Source organism: Protopterus annectens, chromosome 9.part0 (genome assembly GCF_019279795.1).
Source record: "Protopterus annectens isolate FY-2018-M chromosome 9.part0, PAN1.0, whole genome shotgun sequence".
NCBI lineage: Eukaryota > Metazoa > Chordata > Ceratodontiformes > Protopteridae > Protopterus > Protopterus annectens.
In genome coordinates, this window is record NC_056743.1 from 96692550 (window position 1) to 96708790 (window position 16241).

The 16241-nt window shown below is 41.5% G+C and overlaps 1 protein-coding gene across 1 annotated transcript in view; it reads right to left on the minus strand.

Moving 5' to 3' along the window:
* Positions 1-16241, minus strand: part of TPCN2 (two pore segment channel 2) — a 1483468-nt gene that overhangs the window by 463056 nt on the left and 1004171 nt on the right. The window lies entirely within an intron of this gene.

Consider the following 16241-nt stretch of genomic DNA (forward strand, 5'->3'; position numbering starts at 1 on the left):
TTTGGGAGAACATATGTGCCAGTCATACAGAACATCTAATCTCTGGCGTAAAACATAACAAAAATAAAAGGGTACCTACACAGAGCAGCCTGCTGCTCAAAGATCATGTGGGCAGTGGTAACAGCTACCAAGAGAAGCATTTTCTAAGAAATTAATTTCAGAGCCGGTGAACAAGTTCACCCGAAATGAGAGGAAATATTTCAGTCAAAGTTAAACTCTCAGACAAAAGGAAGTCTCTAAAGGTGGGCAAATATGCAGAACCTCTTTGAAGAACTGCTTAACCCAGTCATTGTTGGGACAGTCTGCCCCCCAAAGTTATGATGCACAGAGATGCCAGAAACAGTCTCAGATCACTGAAAAGCAGAGACCAAAGGCAAATAAGGTGCCCAAAAATAGAAGTTATGTTCTTACCATAACGTTCCATGTTAGTTGTCTTCTCGCCTTCTTCTTGCTGGATGGGTTCGGAGCCGACCTCGGCTCCGACTCGGCCACTCTAAAAGCTCGAGAGTTGGTTCCACCGGCTCGAGGCTCCCCTTATATCCCACAATGCTAGGCGAGAGTTACCTCAGATCTCGTTTGTAAGCTAACCCCAGCTTATAATAGTAATAGAACAACTCTAAATAGAGTCCACCTCTAACAACAGGGAGAAAGAAAGGTGACCTACATCCTGATTCAGGAAATATGCAAGCAGCATATGCCTAAGAAAAGAGGTGGTAGAAAGAGAGGTCACAATCACAACTCCTCTAGGTCTGTCCAGGCCAGGGCGAAGCACGGTGGGACGCAAGAAGAAGCGAGAAGAAGACAACTAACATGGAGCGTTATGGTAAGAACATAACTTCTATATGTTAAGTTGTCTATCTCGCCTTCATTCTTGCTGGATGGGACCGCGTCCCTAGCACCTTGTCCCGGGTGGCCTAACGGAACAGACTCCTGAGAACAGTGGAACCAAAGTTAGCTCTATGCCTAGAAGCTAAATCCAACTTATAATGAGAAATGAAAGTGTGAGGAGTAGCCCAAGTAGCCGCTGCACAAATGGTGTCAATAGGCAGTCTGTTTTGGAAGGCTAAAGAAGTAGCCAAAGCTCTGGTAGAATGGGCCTTAGGTTTATTAGGCAGCTTTTGGTGTCTAATCTCATAAACAAGGGTAATCAGAGATGTAAGCCATCTAGATAATGATACCTTTGAAACTGAAAGTCCTTTTCTGCTTTCTGCATAGGAGATAAACAGTTGGTCAGATTTTCTGAATTGTTTTGTTCTATCCAAATAGTACCTCAACTGACGATGAACATCTAGCCAGTGTAATTTTTGTTCAGACCTATTGGAATATTCTGGAAAAAGACAGGGAGGTCAATGCTTTGATTTAGATTTGACGTCGAGACTACCTTAGGCAAGAAGGACGGGTTGGTTCGTAAGGATACCCTGTCCTTATGGAACAATAGATAAGGAGGTCGACAGCTGAGTGCATGAAGTTCTGAGACTCTTCTAGCTGAAGTAATAGCTACCAGAAAGAGAGTCTTCCATGATAGCAATTTTAAAGAACAGGAGGCTGCAGGTTCGAAAGGGGAGAATCAAAGAAGTAAGAACTAAATTTAGGTCCCAAGGAGAAGGAGGATTTCTTATAGGAGGTCTGAGAAGAAAAACTCCTTTCAAAAAGGCTTTGCAAAGCTTGTGGGACATTAAGGCAGATTCAGAAATACCTACATGAAAGTTAGAGATAGCTGCCAATTGAACTTTAAGAGTAGAAGGGATGAACCTGCATGGAAGAGTTCAGCTAGAAATTCAAGGACTATTTGGATGGAAGCAGTGAAAGGATCTATGTCCCTTCCTTGAGCCCAATATGTGAAACGTTTCCACTTACTCAAATAAATCTTCCTAGTGGAAGATTTATGGGAAGCTATCAAAATATCTCGAACAGAGTGAGATAAATGAGGAAGCCTGGCTAATGTTGGAACTGGAGGAACCAAGCAGTGAGGTTCAGAGAGGGGAGGGAGCGATGTAACTGACCCGATTGATGGATCAAAAGGTCTGGAACTAGGTCCAGATGCCAAGGTCGCTCCAGTAGAAATTGATGTAGAAAGGGGAACCACACCTGTCGAGGCCAGTAAGGAGCAATGAGGATCAACGAGGCCTTCTGAGCGATAGCTTTCTGTATCACCTGAGAGATTAGTGGGAAGGAGGAAATGCATACAGAAGTCCCCGGGGCCAAACTTGGACTAGAGCGTCTCTGCTGGGTTGGCCTGGTAAAGGGAATAGAGTGAAATAATGTCTGCACTTGCTGTTTTGGGGAGTAGCAAAGGATCGCAGCAAGGCTGACCCCACTTGAGAAAAATCTCTCTCACAACAGAGTCTTTCAGAGACCACTCGTGAGGCATGAGGATAGCTCTGCTCAATTTGTCCGCTATTTGATTGGACTTCCGGGATGTGCGTTGCTATCAGAAAACGCTGAGAAGAAATCGCCCATTGCCACAATCTGAGTGCTTCTCGACACAGGGGTAGGACCTGGTTCCGCCTTGTTTGTTGATGTACCACACTACAGACATATTGTCTGTCTGGATTGCAATCGTTCCCAAGGGGAGAGAGTCTTGAAGGGCTTGCAACGCTAAAAGCACTGCTCTCATCTCCAGAACATTTATGTGCAAGTGGCATTCGTCTGGTTGCCATGTGCCCTGGACCGTCCTGCCCTGATAATGCCCCCCCCACCCGATCAGGGAGGCGTCCGTTGTCAAAGTAGCAACCGGAGGGGGGGGGACAAAGGGTCTTCCCAACCAGAGCTGAGGGGAAGACATCCACCACATGAGATGATTTCTGCACGTCTGCGTGATCATAATGGTGTGGGACACTGGAAGTTGCTGGTATGACCATTGTGTAAAGAGCATCCATTGAAGGATTCTCATGTGGAATCTGGCTAATGGAAGCAGAGGTATGGCAGCCGCCATAATTCCCAACACTTTCAGAACTAACCTGGCTTTGATTCTGTTGTTGTTGAAAAGGAGTGAGACCAGTCTGTGTATGTCTGTTATTCTCTGATCTGTTAGCCTCATGAACATGTTTACTGTGTCTAGATTTGCGCCTATAAAGGTAATAGTACGACAAGGCGACAAAACAGACTTTTCGCAATTTATTGAAATGCCTAACTTTTGACAAATGCGAAAAGTGTAATCCCTGGCCATCAGAAGGAGATGCTTGGTGGGGGCTGTGAGGAGCCAGTCGTCCAAATATGGAAACACCTGGAATCCTTGTCGTCTCAGGTGAGAAGCTACCACTGCCATGCATTTGGTAAACACCGGGGCAGTGGTGAGACCAAAGGGCAGGGCCCTGAATTGAAAATGACTGGTTCCCAGCCTGAAGCGGAGGAATCTTCTGGAGCGTCTGTTCATTTTATGTGATAGTACGCATCCTGAAGGTCTATAGAGCACATCCAGTTTCCTTTTCCCAATAGGGGAAGGATGGACTGCAGCGTGACCATCCGAAATCTTGTTTTCTTGACTGATCTGTTCAAGATACTGAGATCCAAAATTGGTCTCCAGTCCCTGTTTTCTTTGGAACTAAAAGAACCTTGAGTACATTCCGGATCCTTCCTGGTCTGCTGGAACTGGCTGAATTGCTCTTTTGCAAGCAGTTTTGAAATTTCCAAAACCGCTAGATCCCTTTGTGGTGGAATATCTGGAAGGGATTTTTTGATTGTTTCGAATGCGAAGAAAGGGGATAGAATAGCCTTCGGAAATGACGGACTGTACCCATTTGTCTTGAGTCAGGGATAGCCAGGCTTTTGGGTACAGTGACAACCTTCCCCCGACTGCCTCAGAAGGTGGGCAGCCGTGCAACACCTCAGGGATGCTGAAAGGGCTTATCAGAGAAGGCTTCTCGATTGCCCTGGTTCTCGGAGCCCCTGCCTCGAGGCGGCGTCTACCATTGTTATTCCCGCCTCTGCCTCTGGCAGGGTAACGACTTTGTGCGTCAGGCGAAGTCCCTTGATTTTGTTTACGGAACCACATTTTCCCACTTTTCTGGCCTTTGGGGTAAGGCCTAGAAGGAGTAGAAAAACGGACTCCGGCGGCAGAAAGAGTCTTGCCATCAGTCTCGCACCTAGTCAAGGTTTCTTTCACTTGAGGACCAAAGAGAGATGATCCATCAAACGGGGAGTTAGTGAAAGACGTCTTGAAGGGGTCCGCAAAATTGCATAGCCGCATCCAGGCATGCCTACGTAAGGCCACACCTGTCCCTGCGGCCCTACTCGCTCCATCAGCCGCATAAGAAAGGAGGCGCATGGAGGAGTTGGCTATGGAGTTAAGGGTAAATAGAAAACTGTCAACGCCACAGACATGCAGGTGAATGGTGAAAAAAGTTTTTTCTTTATTGCACTCTGGTACCTCGGCCTTCGCCTTCTCAAGGAATACATTTAATTTGTGTTTCACCACACCTTATAAATCATTGGCTTAAAATTTTGGAACCAATCAAAACACTCAATGTGCATTTAAATAATTAAACATTTACACCTGAAAAAACCATCACTCAACCCACCCAATACATCTCTTCAATACAAAATGTTACACTTGAACCAAATGGCAAGACAATAAATGTTAAATAGCATGAAGATTTGTGCATAATGTAAATGTGTATGATATACAAAATGTGCAAAATATACATATTGTGCCAAAAGGAGTATACTTTCTCTTATTGTATTAATTTATAAAACTCCATTTTATCTGTGCATAATGCAATTCCTGTTAGAATATTCCTTTATTTTTCCCTTTATTTCTTCATTTTAACCCTACTAAATTCATCAAAGATTACTTACATCACACACCTTATGCAAATAACTGATGTAAATCAAAAGATGTATACTAAATTTACACATGCTAAATTTACTATATTACCCAAAGCTGTCCACCTCAATATTGACTTTGCAAGATTTACATATCTAAATTCATGCCATTAGGGAAAAGAGTTTTGAAGTTTAAGATAAACTTGGACTCCATTTCCAATAGTTTATTATTCACTCCAATTTCCCCTTCCGCACTGAAAGGCCTACCCAAAACACAAAATATTAAACCTTCCGCTGACCCATTATGAAAGTCTATGAAATATTTGGCCACTGGGCTCTCCTGTCTACTGTTCCTAATGTCTCCTAGGTGTTCCATTATCCTTAATTTAACTTTTCTGGAGGTTTGTCCCACATACCACTTTTGACACCCACAACCAATAATGTATACCACTCCCCCCGAGTTGCAGTCATAGTATTCCAAAGCCTTATATTTCTTGTTGTTAATCAGTGTGCCATCTAGATTCCTTACTCTATTGCAAACTTTACAATTCCCGCATTTATATGTCCCTACCTTAGAGATGTTAGTTTTCCTCTTTGGATTTCTGGTATTTAAAATCTCCTTAAGGTTGGGGTATCTGCCATAAGAGAAGGTGATCTTACTAGGAAACAATTTTCCTACTCTATCATCCCCCAGAACCAATGGCCAAAGACTAAACACTGTATCCCTCACAACTCTGGAAAATTGAGAAAATTTGGTGACAAAAAATAATTTGTCTTGTTCAATGGCCCCTGCTTCTTTATTGACCCACCACGTGGACTTAAAACCATGGCCACCTGAACTTCTTTTCCTAACCAAACTTTCCTCCAGGCTCTCCCCTTGCATAGGCACTGGAAGACCCAAATCCTTTTCCACCTTCCTTCTGGCAGAACGCACTAATGTCCCTTGATAACCCCTTGATTTTAATCTATTTTCTATTTTATCAAACTCGCATCCCACCAAACTTAGATCAGAAATGTTATTTCCAATACGTTTGAACTCCCCTGTGGGTAATGCATTTATTAATGCCCCACTATGCATACTGGAGGCATGCAAAAAATTATCTGCAGCTGTTTTTTTATGATAAGGTCTATGCTGGATTCTGTTGTTCGAATCTACATAAAATTCAACATCCAGATACTGGATATTGCTGCCCCCTATCGTATGAGTGAATGGAGTTTTATAAATTAATACAATAAGAGATAGTATACTCCTTTTGGCACAATATGTATATTTTGCACATTTTGTATATCATACACATTTACATTATGCACAAATCTTCATGCTATTTAACATTTATTGTCTTGCCATTTGGTTCAAGTGTAACATTTTGTATTGAAGAGATGTATTGGGTGGGTTGAGTGATGGTTTTTTCAGGTGTAAATGTTTAATTATTTAAATGCACATTGAGTGTTTTGATTGGTTCCAAAATTTTAAGCCAATGATTTATAAGGTGTGGTGAAACACAAATTAATTGTATTCCTTGAGAAGGCGAAGGCCGAGGTACCAGAGTGCAATAAAGAAAAAACTTTTTTCACCATTCACCTGCATGTCTGTGGCGTTGACAGTTTTCTATTTTCAACATTTTCACCAGTGTTTTTTATTCGTATGGAGTTAAGGGTAGCCAGCTGAGTGTTCATTTTATCTTGAAAACCCGCAGCTGTAGGATCCTTCAACATGTCACTCGCTTCTTTAATCAAGTCTCTTTGAAGACGAGTGAAATGGCACAGGTAGTTCAGGCTATGATAAAGGAGGTGACTACATATTATGACATCAAACTGTTGGAGAAATATGTTAACTTAAATATAACCCCGAGGGGGTTGCGAGTAGAGCGTTTACCTGCCTACGAGTTTGCAGAAGAGGAGGCGGATTTATCAGCTGAATGGAAGGCAGTTTCTTTAAAATGCACAATTAGTTGGCTTGGCATTCTCATTAGAAGAAATGAGAGAGTACTGGACAGAGTCCGCACGTCTATTTTGCAGTTACAGAAAGAACTGACACGGGAAAGCTCAAGTAATATCTTTGAAGATAACATTTCGGATATTAGAACTAGAGTGTCTAAAGTGGAATCGGAGGTCATCACACGCAAAAAGAACAAACTATTAAGAGACATTAAAGATCATGAGTCTGGTAGGATCTATTCGTGGCAATACAGCTTTAAAAGAAAGCGCGGAACCAGACGTGACGTCAAGAGTCAGGCTAGGAGCGATTCAGTTGGGGATTCCACTTTTTCATCAGTGGAAATGGAGTCGGCAGGAAGAAAAAGCGTTTCTTTTGAGAATTTGAACTCTACCCAAGAAGCGGAGTCGAGGGTGATGGATGTGGTAGAGACTTCTAATCAAAGTTCCACACAGAACGTGGTGCAGAACAAGGGTAGAGGGCGACGCTTTCAAAATAAAAGCAATAGAAGATAAAGACGAGCCAACTGGTCCCCGTATTCCTGGTCATGATGTTTTTATAAATTTGGTCAATAATGTTGGTTCGGCTGAAGGTGGTGCAATGACTCCGAATCAGGAAAGCATTTGTGGACCAGCGGTTTCATTCCTAGTAGGTGAGTCCTACCGTATTTTGAATTATTCCACTTTTGACATTTCAACTGCTAGTAGAAACGTGTTGTTGAAGGGACCGAAGTTCGTTCCAACCCGTTTCCCTTCTCTATCTGACATTTTGTCGGATGTAAAGTCATTTTGCAGAAAACTGCACTTAAGGGTGTTTTTTGAAGAAAATAAATCCAGCAGGGGTGTGGAAAGGGGATTGGAACAGGATTTGAACACTTCCACAGACTCTGTTCTGGACAGTTCACTTATGGACATTTCATTACATCAGAATGATCTTGTTGATATTTTTGCATCTGAAGATAATGTATGTGATATCAAAAGTGATGGTTTTCTTACAGGTTATGGGAGATTTGACATGCCGAGAATGCCCCAGGAGAATAAATTTAATGCTCCCAGAAGTAGTACGGCAATTTTGTTGTTTGAAAAGACACTATTCAAACAGCTGGAGTGTGAGCACGAAATGTTCATTAGAGGTAAGAAATCTTATAATTTGAATAAGGAGGAATGGGATGCTTTGTCAGACATGAAAAAATCTAATGAACATTTCGTGTTTACACAAGCCGACAAAGGGGGCAATTGGGTGATTTTACCCAGGGAAAGGTACAATAGGATGGCCCTTGAATTGCTAGATGATGTAAAAACTTATTCTAGGTTACCTTCTAACATGTTAAAAGATTATAATTCTGCACTATTAGAAATTTTGGAAAGAGGCGAGCGGTTGGGTTTTTTCACGTCTAAAGATGTGAAGATGATGTATAGAAAAAATCCAAGGAATGCAAGGTTTTTCATCATCCCAAAAATTCACAAAGACGTGGTAAACCCACCCGGTCGCCCTATAGTTTCTGGTAGAGGCTCTTTTCTGGAAAATGTGGGACTGTTCCTAGATTCTGTGTTAAAACAACATCTTCACAAAGTGCACGCACATGTTAAAAATACTAGAGAAGTCTGTATTGAAGTTAAAGACATGGCATGGGAACAGGATTTTTATTGGGCCAGCGTTGACGTCAAGTCCCTATACACAAGTATTAACACGGTTTGGGGTCTGAAGTCCATTGAGAGAATGTTGGGAGAAGGGCCTAGGACTAACTATATAGTGCAATTGTTGGAATTTTGTCTAACCCACAACTGCTTTGAGTTTGAGGGGAAACATTTCCTGCAGAAAGAAGGAACCGCAATGGGGGCTTCTTTTGCCCCATCCTATGCCATCCTCTTTATGGCATTCTTTGAAAATTCTGTCATTTATATTAATAATTTCTATAGGGCTAAGGTAGTTAAATATAGACGCTTCATAGATGACTTGTTGTTCCTATGCAAAGGGGATCCCTCGGATTTTGATACATTCATTTCGGAAATTAAAGGAAATCCTTATGGTTTGGACTTCACTCATACGATAGGGGGCAGCAATATCCAGTATCTGGATGTTGAATTTTATGTAGATTCGAACAACAGAATCCAGCATAGACCTTATCATAAAAAAACAGCTGCAGATAATTTTTTGCATGCCTCCAGTATGCATAGTGGGGCATTAATAAATGCATTACCCACAGGGGAGTTCAAACGTATTGGAAATAACATTTCTGATCTAAGTTTGGTGGGATGCGAGTTTGATAAAATAGAAAATAGATTAAAATCAAGGGGTTATCAAGGGACATTAGTGCGTTCTGCCAGAAGGAAGGTGGAAAAGGATTTGGGTCTTCCAGTGCCTATGCAAGGGGAGAGCCTGGAGGAAAGTTTGGTTAGGAAAAGAAGTTCAGGTGGCCATGGTTTTAAGTCCACGTGGTGGGTCAATAAAGAAGCAGGGGCCATTGAACAAGACAAATTATTTTTTGTCACCAAATTTTCTCAATTTTCCAGAGTTGTGAGGGATACAGTGTTTAGTCTTTGGCCATTGGTTCTGGGGGATGATAGAGTAGGAAAATTGTTTCCTAGTAAGATCACCTTCTCTTATGGCAGATACCCCAACCTTAAGGAGATTTTAAATACCAGAAATCCAAAGAGGAAAACTAACATCTCTAAGGTAGGGACATATAAATGCGGGAATTGTAAAGTTTGCAATAGAGTAAGGAATCTAGATGGCACACTGATTAACAACAAGAAATATAAGGCTTTGGAATACTATGACTGCAACTCGGGGGGAGTGGTATACATTATTGGTTGTGGGTGTCAAAAGTGGTTATGTGGGACAAACCTCCAGAAAAGTTAAATTAAGGATAATGGAACACCTAGGAGACATTAGGAACAGTAGACAGGAGAGCCCAGTGGCCAAACATTTCATAGACTTTCATAATGGGTCAGCGGAAGGTTTAATATTTTGTGTTTTGGGTAGGCCTTTCAGTGCGGAAGGGGAAATTGGAGTGAATAATAAACTATTGGAAATGGAGTCCAAGTTTATCTTAAACTTCAAAACTCTTTTCCCTAATGGCATGAATTTAGATATGTAAATCTTGCAAAGTCAATATTGAGGTGGACAGCTTTGGGTAATATAGTAAATTTAGCATGTGTAAATTTAGTATACATCTTTTGATTTACATCAGTTATTTGCATAAGGTGTGTGATGTAAGTAATCTTTGATGAATTTAGTAGGGTTAAAATGAAGAAATAAAGGGAAAAATAAAGGAATATTCTAACAGGAATTGCATTATGCACAGATAAAATGGAGTTTTATAAATTAATACAATAAGAGAAAGTATACTCCTTTTGGCACAATATGTATATTTTGCACATTTTGTATATCATACACATTTACATTATGCACAAATCTTCATGCTATTTAACATTTATTGTCTTGCCATTTGGTTCAAGTGTAACATTTTGTATCGAAGAGATGTATTGGGTGGGTTGAGTGATGGTTTTTTCAGGTGTAAATGTTTAATTATTTAAATGCACATTGAGTGTTTTGATTGGTTCCAAAATTTTAAGCCAATGATTTATAAGGTGTGGTGAAACACAAATTAAATGTATTCCTTGAGAAGGCGAAGGCCGAGGTACCAGAGTGCAATAAAGAAAAAACTTTTTTCACCATTCACCTGCATGTCTGTGGCGTTGACAGTTTTCTATTTTCAACATTTTCACCAGTGTTTTTTATTCGTATGGAGTTAAGGGTAGCCAGCTGAGTGTTCATTTTATCTTGAAAACCCGCAGCTGTAGGATCCTTCAACATGTCACTCGCTTCTTTAATCAAGTCTCTTTGAAGACGAGTGAAATGGCACAGGTAGTTCAGCGAACGCATAGTAAATGTCGCTGACGAAAACATCCGCTTCCCGTACCTGTCCATGGACCTAGATTCCTTGTTAGGTGGATGGACAGGTACTGAAGGATCAGCTAGTTCCTTCTTAGTGGCAGCAGCTACCACCATAGCATCCACAGAAACTCCTTTTGTCAAGAACTGCTTGTCTGCTGGTGCCGTTATGAATTTGGAGGGTCTCCTGGGAGTGGGATCTACTGAATCAGGAGCCGTCCATGCCTTTTAGCAACCACCTGCATGAGGGGGTCAAAGGGGGGGGGACACCCAGGAGGTGGAAGGGCGAGAGCCAAACGCCTCAAGATATACAGATTCATCCTCCGAAGGGTTAAGGGCTGGCCAATTTCCCCTCTGCTTCAGGATCTCTAGAATGTCTGCAAAAGAGACATCTTCAGAAGGGGAACGGGGGGAACCCTCGGAATCATCTAAATCTGTATCAGATGTTATTGACTCAGGTGAGTCAATGTGTTTCCTCTTACACTTCCTCTTCCGAGGGGGCTCCTCTGCAAAATCAGGAGAGGCCTCGGAAGAGGATGAAATCCCCACATGGGGTTCCTGAGGAGCTGGCTCTCTGTGGTCCGGGATGAGGGAGTGAGTCGACTTGACCTGAGGCACTGTAGAGGGAGGGGCGGACGGCACCGACTGTGGAGTAGAGCCAGGCTCTAACACACTCCACATGACCTCGAAAGCACCCCTGTCAGGCAAAGCCAGAGGTCCCCGCTCCGAGAAGCTGAGAACCCCCCTCGGCACCGACAGTGATGGCTCCGAGGCCGATGTCGGAGCTGAACTCACCAGCGCCGAAGCTCCGAGAGGAAGAGCGGGGTCGGACAAGGGTCCGATGCCACTCACCCCCTCGGAGCCGACGATGGAAGTCCGGCGCCGAGATTCTTCTAAGGAAGAAATCGGAGCCGACGATGGAGCCGAAGACAATTGTATCGGCTCCGACGCTACCACAGTCTCGGTTCCGACACGACCCGGCTCCGAGCTCAACGAAGTCGGAGGAGGAATATATTGATGGACAAGGGCAGGCATCGACTGATGAGTCGGGCTCTGAAGCATCTGGGCTAGTGCCTCGGACTTAAGAAGTCGACTCACTACCCTCTGAAGGTCATGATCCGATAGCCTCGATGACCTAGAGGAATGAGATTTATGGCTCCGTTCAGACAGCAGAGGAGATCCTGGAGCCGAATGAACGGAGCCAAGGGACGGTGACCTGGACCTCTTCCTCGATGTCGGCTCCGAAGATCTGGACGGAGCCGACACGGGAACCTCTATTACCTCGGCTCCAGCCGGAGCCGAGGGAACCACAGAAACTGTGGACTGAGACTCATCGGCTCCAGCCGGAGCCGATGTAGGCGGAGGTTTAGAAGCCTTAGGTCTCGGCTCAGTTGCTGGAGCCGAGGACCTAGAAGCCTTAGAGGGCTTCCCAGAGACAGAAAGGGAATCCTCCGGCTTAAGAAGACCCCTCAGGATCAACTTATTTTTTCTTTCCTGCAGGACCCTGGGGCTGAAGCCGTGGCATACAGCACAGGAGTCCTGCAGGTGCAAAGGCCCCAGGCAATAGACACAAGAAGTGTGACCGTCTGTCAGAGACATTTTCTGACAGCACGCATCACACTTCTTGAAGCCTGAGACCTTTGTGTCTTTAGACATCCTAAACAAAAGTGTAATCACACACACTCAACAGACACACTGATTACACTAATGTACTTTTAAAACTCAAAAATAAACAATTAACTAAAGTTTACCAAGAGTAACACACACACACAACTAGGGGATGGAGAAAGGCCAGAAGGCCCGAGAGAGAACTTTAAAAGTTCTTGGGAAAAAAATGGGATTTTCCAGAAAACCGGAGTAGAAAACCACTACACTAAGGGAAATATATTTAAACTCAAAAATATAGGGTTTTAAGAGTTCTAATTTTACCAAAATTACACTTACCAACAAGCCGGTAGAAAAACCAACACCTCGATGCTGTAGCGGCAAACGAGATCTGAGGTAACTCTCGCCTAGCATTGTGGGATATAAGGGGAGCCTCGAGCCGGTGGAACCAACTCTCGAGCTTTTAGAGTGGCCGAGTCGGAGCCGAGGTCGGCTCCGAACCCATCCAGCAAGAATGAAGGCGAGATAGACAACTTAACATCAGGTCACGACTCCCACAAACTAAACTACTGGAGAAACAGAATACCCCTACATCCAGATGAACAGCAAAGTATATCTGGCAATCACAGAACTTTGGTAGCTTCAATAATTAAGACTTGTGCTAGAAGATCCAGTGGGAACACAGTATCTAAAGAAGCAGCTACACTAAGAGATGAAGCAGAGTTTCAGTACCTACACAAACATGCACGTATTCAAGTTGCAGGAAACCAAATCAAGCAAGCTGTAACATTCCTGGCATTGAGAACCACCACTTCGATATGGTTCGGTTTAATGATGCAAATGGCCATGTTGGGATGTCCATTAGCCAGATTCCACCTGAAAAAAGGTACTAAGGGGGAAGCTAGGGTTTTAGCCAGTATGCAGAACTCATTCAATGAGAATTGCAGGCCATTCTTTAAGATACAAGTTGGATAGTCCATCAACTCTGCCATGGTGTACGCATCCACTACCATTTCCCCATATCCTTACTGAAATGGGATCAGAAGGAGCTCCATTTTTCTATTTAGTAAAGAATTATAATTTGGGTTACACATTAGAACTACAGTTGTATCTCAAGGTACCTGCCATCATTCACTTGTCCTACGATATAAAAAATTCGAGAGAAAGAATAAGAAACACTGCCAAACCCCCATCATATTATCCTCTCTCTAGACAAGGCTATGACACTGTGTGCAGGGTTTATGATTCTGTGCTGCCCTGTCTGGTCAAGACCATATCACTACTTAGTTATCTCAACACAAAAGGAAGAGCTCTAGTCTTAACACAGATTCTACAACACTGTAGGAAAAAAACAATGCCCACAGACTGTTTGTTTAGGCATAGCTCTCATTCCTAAGAGCTCCATTTCTCCAGCAAGAAGCAGCCCACGAGCGTCACAACCCATCACTGAAGCACCCACTGATGGACAACTGCAGTGAGAGCATAATGGAAAGGCCCATGGTGAGCTAAGCTTGAAGTAACTCTCCGAGCCCAATTAATGTGTATACACAGGTGCCCAAAGAAATTAAAAGGCATTCCTTCATCTCAGCTAATGGACAGTCATATGGTGAGGACACCCCAGAATTTAATTTAAGAGTCGGAGGGTGAATACGATTCCTGCTTGGGAGTATTTCCTAATTTTCAGGACTAGCTTACAAAAGTCATGTGCATGACATAGAAGTACCCATAGGACAAAAACAGCAACAACAAAATATTTGGTATAATCACACAACTACATTTAAATAACAAAGTTGCTAAAAAAAACACACTGAGGTCATACGTAACCCATGAAAAATTACACCTATGCAATAATTATAAAACTAGATATCGAAAAATGATAGTCTGATTTATCAAAGTTTATAATTTTACAGCTCTTAATCATTCCTTTTGATGGAGTTCCAGAAGTTTGCAGCGTCACTTCCAGTGGATGGAGCTTAAGGGTTTTGAAAGAATAAAATGATGCCCTTATATTTCAAACAAATGCCCATATCTCTGGAACCATAGAGGTTACTTAAAAAGATGTAAATTTCAAACTCTTCAGCACAACCTATTTTTATAGTGGTAGTATTCTTTAGATTCTCAGTCTTTAACAGAATTTTATAAATCACTATAAATGCAGTAATTATTTATGTAATATTTTGTAAACAACTTACAATATCTTAGCAACGACTCAAGTCACACACGCACTTGTCAATCATTTTGTGCTCCCAGCTGAGAGCTTTCATATAAGGATAAGCAGCTCTGTCTGTGCTGCTTAATCTTCGAGATATTTACAAAAACATGAGATTTATGACAATATAAATCAATATTATATGAACAATTAATCTCTAACTGCACTACACAGAGGTCAAATATCAATACAGTTGTGTTTACCACTGTGTAAGCTTTAAGATGAAATATTTTAGTACTTTGTATGCAGCATGGTTTTGGAATTATTAATGCAAATATCAACAAGGAATACTTGATGTCTAATGCTGTCAAGTAGGATGCAACTGTACAAGCACCTGAAGAAGTCACTCAGCTGTAATAAGTTAAGTATGGAACTAAAAGGCACCAGCTCATTTATACCTGGAAAGACCATGGCATTTAATCGTAGCTGCCAAAAACGTTCCCTGCATTCTATTTTAGTCTCCCAGGCCTCATCTCTTGCATCTTTTTCGACCATCTCTATCAAAGTAAAAACTTATTAAAACTGGTACACAAAGTTGAATGCTTGCATAAAGCACTGTTGAGATTTGCCTTAGAGATTGTCATAATAACATTTTTATATATATATATATATATATATATATATATATATATATATATATATATATGTTGTTTCTTTCGGCTTATCCCAGTTAGGGGTCACCACAGCGGAACTCCTTTCCGCTAATGTTTGGTAGTGGATTTTTGCGTGCCGAGTTACCAGCCCTGACGCACAACCTTCAACGAAGGCACACCCATTCATGCATGCCTCCACAGAGAAGACTCTCTAGCTGAGAATCGAACGCGACAACATCTTGCTGTGAGGCGACAACGCTACTGCGGATATATATATATATATATATATATATATATATATATATATATATATATATATATCTATCAAAAAACAACTCACCAGCAACCCCAAAGTAGTTTATACAGAAAACTGAACCCAGTCGGAAGGTATATCCAGTCGAGTATCACACTCAAGATTCACTCCAAGTCTGACAAAGAAAATCCTTGTAGCAGTATATCCAGTGTAGTAATATAACCAAAATTCAGCAAAAGACTCCTTTTCAAATGTATAAGAAACTCTTTATTAACGTTAGCTTTGTGGATATTCCGCTTCCTCAGGCGTTGCAATTTATTAGATTAATGCCAAAGCTTTAAATACTAAATTTCAAATTTCATCATATCCTGTTAATGAACAACATCATTTCCTGTTAATGGACAACATCATTTCCTGTTAATGAACAACATCATTTCCTGTCATTATTGCGTTTTAAAGTTACAAAGATGCATATATAGCATATAAACCAACATATATAAATACTTCAACTATTAAAATATGTAAGTAAAAATAGACATATTAAGACCTAGCTAACTATCAAAAATGTATATAACAACAATTACGATAAATACATTTTCATAAATCTACAAGAATCTATCTAAAAACATAATAGCTAACATACATGGCACAAGAAATATGCTCTGCCGACAACTTCAAATAAAATGCATAAAAGTACACATACAAAAACAAAAATCTACAATGTGTTCATTCATTCTAAGCAACATTTGAATAGATTAAGGAAATAGAAACATACTCTGTTGGCAACTTCAGGTAGAATGCACCATAAACACACAATCTACAGTGTGTTCATGCATCATAAACATCATTTAAACAAATTAAGAAAGCAAAGATCAAGGCATAATCATTCAGATAGATTAACAGCTATAAGTCTTCAGTTCAAAATGTAGACGTACAATCGACTAAAAAATTCAAAGCATAATTGCTTAGTTTAAACGTAGCAAT